The sequence below is a fragment of the Diplotaxodon limnothrissa genome, linkage group LG20 (genome assembly GCF_057381915.1).
Source record: "Diplotaxodon limnothrissa isolate DT_005_m linkage group LG20, D_limnothrissa_male_GT1.1, whole genome shotgun sequence".
Taxonomy (NCBI): domain Eukaryota; kingdom Metazoa; phylum Chordata; class Actinopteri; order Cichliformes; family Cichlidae; genus Diplotaxodon; species Diplotaxodon limnothrissa.
The window spans coordinates 22,225,775-22,230,434 of NC_140615.1; positions in this window are offsets into that span (position 1 = coordinate 22,225,775).

Here is a 4,660-nt window from a genome sequence, read left to right on the forward strand (position 1 = left end):
TATTGCCTCAGTTTTAATTGTTTGGAGTCTAGTTGAGTCTGTATGAGACTATTTACATGTACAGTACAAAGATGTGATAATGCGGCACTGGGAAACTGGAGACCATAGGTATCCACCTGCTTACGTGGGCATGTAAATAAGGACTGAACCACCAAATGTATTCCAGCGGAGTTTGGCATTAAAAACTGCCCCTTGACTTTGCAATAATTTACTTGGCTTCATGATGTCTCTGTTCATTTTTGCAGGTTACGCTTTGCTGACAGGCATCTTTTTTTTTCTAAAAGAAGACCTCAGATATGTTGCTTTGTCTAAAACTTCTAAAACCAGTGCACAGTTTTCTGACAGTCTTTTGCTTATTGGTCTTTCACATGTCAACAGATGTCACCGGGCTTTCTAATGCAACATGGGGTATGGGAATCAATGAGACAAATAATAATATATTTTGAATGTTTATGAAGCTTCTTGCTGTTTTATAGATATTATAATATACCTGCCATGAGTATGATGAATATTGTCCAATAATTGTTTTGATCAGTGAGTAATTATATCAGCAGATGTTTGTACATGGTTTTAGAGAGTATATTCACATACAGATTCCCTCACTTTGCCATATCCAGTTGAGGGTATTCAGTTATGTGAAGTGTGAGTTCTTTTCATAGTACCATGGTTTTATTCAGTTCATCTTTTAACGATTAGTATTATTGACTGTTCAGGATAAAGAAGGAGGTTTAGTTTTTGTTCAAATCGATTTGAACATTTACAACATTCCTCTTTTTTTTCTGTTCTGTTTGCAAACAGGGGCACAACCTCTTGAATGGTGTGACTTGACAAAAACTTGAATCTACAGAATGAATCTCAGTTAGCGTTTCCTTTTTTTTTCTTTTCTTATGACTCTCCCAGTATTTTAAAAGGCTTAATTATGATCGTAAAAATTGGTGAATTTTTCATACAGGGTGCATATGCAGTGCCCCATATCACGGTCATCAAATTTATTCATTGTGTGTTTTTTTGTTTTGAAACAAGCACGCTTTTACATGAAGTTTTGTGGTTTTTGCACACGTGATGTCTTAAGTCAGAAATGGCCTTCTTCTAATCCTCCCTCTCCTGCTACTTTCAGAAATCTCTGCTACCGTTTTCTGATGCCTTGGCATCTTGCTGAGGGCTTCTTGTTAGAAACCATAACAAGAGTCAAGAATGTAAAATAGCCTACAGGTGCATACTGTATTTCCTGTTCTTTTTTTTTCTTCTCTGTGGGCCTCGTGTTAGTGTCATTCCTTTTGCTACTGCAGATTTTGAAGTAAAAATTGAGCACTGATGTAGATTACCTTCAGTGCCACTGATTACAAAGGAAAAACTGCGCGTATAATCGGATTCAGACGTGAATATTTGAGCAAGGGAAGTATAAAAATGCAGGTGATGTAAGCTACAGGAAGAATATGCCAAATTTCTGGATGATCTGAATCATCAAAAGTAGGTTTTAAGAAGTTTTGGAGAGAGTCAGGAGTATTAAATGAAGAATTTTATAAGTATGTGTTGGCTACTTTTTTCTTTATGGTGTCCTTTTTGACTCTATTTGCATGAATATATCTGCACTTATTGAATAGATTGTACTGTATAAACCTGAATGTACATATTATAATATACATAGGCTTCTTATCTTAACTATGGGATGAACTGCTCCCATTCTGTATTCAGGTGCGTGCATGTGAGTGCCACTAAGTATGTACATAAAAAACAGGGATATGAGATGTTGGCCAAAGGGAACATCAACTTCTTTTTCTTTTCTTATCATTTCAGACTAAGGGTGAGAGAATGAGTTAACATGACTTAAATTAAAGCCTAAAAAAAGTTTATATGTCAGTACACTTATGGATATTATTTTAAGCAAACAATTTTGTTTTTTTCTGTGTATGTACTATGTGTACTGAAAGAATAGAGAATTGAGATGTGAATATTTATTGCTTCTGATACATTAAAGTGTCCTTGCAGTGATGTGATGTGTGTTTGTGTGTATTTTGTACGTGCATTAAAACAGACCTCGCCTCTAAATATTCAACATAAGCAGCATTGTTGTTCCTAGATAAAGAGGAATATACGTAATAATGAAAGTCAAAGGGGAAAAGTTTACGTTCCACGTTTCAGTTCTCAAGTCAACCCAAATGCAGCTACAAAAACATGATGTAAAACAAGAAGTGAGTGCTATCACAAATCTGATAATAAAAGTCCATAATGCAACAAAATGTGAGGGGAGAAAAAACTCCACAGAAACAAAAACTAACAAAGAACATGGGAAACAACAGATGATCTGACAAAACAGAGCAAGGCAGAACTACCTGCACACAGGGGCCTGATTGGGGAAGTGGAAACAGCAGAAACAAAACATGACAGCCTCTCAGCATAAAATAGGAATTATGAAAATCAGACTAAATGCAAAGACAAGAAAGCTCACACAAACGAGATTCAAGGGGGAATTAAAGAGGTTAGAAACCAGAAAAGCTCCAAATCTGCAGTCACTGTGGGACGCTATCATCGTCTTTAATCTATGTGAGAAAATAATTAAGGCAGTTCTTAAGACAAATTGTACTTAATAAACTGACCAATGAGGGTAAGTGCAATAACAGAGAATATCAATTAGAAATCAAAAATCATACCTAGGAGTAATACATTAAAAAAAAAGAAAGACTTAAGAGAATAAGAAGAACAGTGAAACTGGCAAGACCAAAACTCTAAAGCAACACAAACACCCTGAGACCAAACCAGACCAAATGACAATAAGTGATTTTTACAGGTATATTAACAATGAATGATGTTACAGTCAGTTCAGATAGTTTTAATATATAAAAGTTTTGATGGCCATTTACTAAAACCATATAGAGCCTTCAAAAGAAAGTTTTCACGTGATTCATTCCATATAAATTAGGAGGGCATGTAGCATCCAGGTGGGTGGCACGGTGGTTAGCACTGTTGCTGCACAGCAAGAAGGTTCTGAGTTTAATTCCACCGTCAGGCTGGGGTCTTTCTGTGTGGAGTTTGCATGTTCTCCCCGTGTTTGTGTGGGTTCTCCCTGGGTACTCGGCTTCCTCCCACAGTCCAAAAACATGCAGTAGTGGGGATAGGTTAATTGATCAATCTAAATTGCCCATAGGTGTGAATCTGTGAGTGAATGTGAGTGTGAATGGTTGTCTTCTGTCTCTGTGTGTTAGCCCTGCGACAGACTGGTGACCTGTCCAGGGTGTACCCCGTCTCTCGTTATGACAGCTGGGATAGCGATAGTGACCCTGGAAAGAATAAGCGGAAGCGAATGGATGAATGTAGCATCCAGGTGCTGCTAATCAAAAGCACTTAATCAACTGATGATCAGAAAGTGTTGGCAATTTGTCGATCTGGGACATTCAGATGTATCTTAACACAATGCCAAGAAGGAAAAGCATCAGTAATGACCTTAGAGAAGCAATTGTTGCTACACATCAGTCTGGAAAAGGTTATAAGGTCATTCCATAATTCTTCAGTGAGAAAGATTATTCACAAGTGGAAAACATTCAAGACATTCTTCCCAGAAGTGGACATCCCAGCAAATTCCCTCCAAGGTCAGAAAATGGTCAGAGAATTTGGAAAAGAAACAAAGAAACAGGCCACAGTTAGCACATTACATGTTAATATTCATGACAGTACAACTACAAGAAAAAATAAAAGACTGGCTTGTTTAGAAAGGCTGACAGAAGAAAGCCTATTCTCTCTAAAATGAAGATTTACATTAAAGGTGCATTAAAACAAAATTTCTCTGAGTCACCATCTGAATGCCAAAGTATTTTAGACTCAAATGTGAGACCATCTGTCTGAAATCTGATTGTGAAAGAGGACAATCCCAAGCACACCAACAAATCTACAACAGAATCCCCGAGAAAGAAAAGAAACAAAAAGTTGCAATCAGTCCGGTCTAGACCTCAACCCAACCTAAAAATGGTGCAGCAGGACCTTAAGAGAGCTGTTTGTTTTCTGAGTCTTACAGAAAACAATTACTTGCAGATCTTCCCCATCCCTGATTTACAGGTACAGATAGATCTCCAGATCTACCTGTACCTGTAAATCTACCTGCTAAAGGTAGGCCTACAAGCTACTCAATCATAGGGTGTACTTTGTTTTTCATAGGACTACATAGAGCCTTATCTCACATGGCTGTGGCTCAGTAGGTAGCCTGAGTTGTCTACCACTCAGGTCGATGATTCAGTTGTTGAGTCCTGCCTAAATTCATCCTACAGAGTGTCTGTGTGTGTATATAAATGTAGTAAGTGTGTAAATGAAGGGATGTACGAGGCTTGTAGTATGAAAGCACTTGAGAGCTTAAAGTGCCAGGAAAGTGCTTTATAAGTACAGCCTATTTACCATAACTTTCTTTTTCACAACAAAAGGGTGTTGCCTGATGATAAACTTTCAGGAAGATCTGCACGGCAATAAATAACCAGGAACCAACCTGGTGAAAGTCTGATACTGTTATTGATTTGTTTGTTTATTTTTTTCATTATCAAGCTTGTCATTTTTCTGCTAACATTTAATGTTTCGTATTCCTTCCGAAATTCTGGAAGAGAACGGAAGAGCACTATCGTGCTGATCATTATCAGTGACTTGTTAATGTGCTGCGGAAGCGCAGGCGTCACAGATG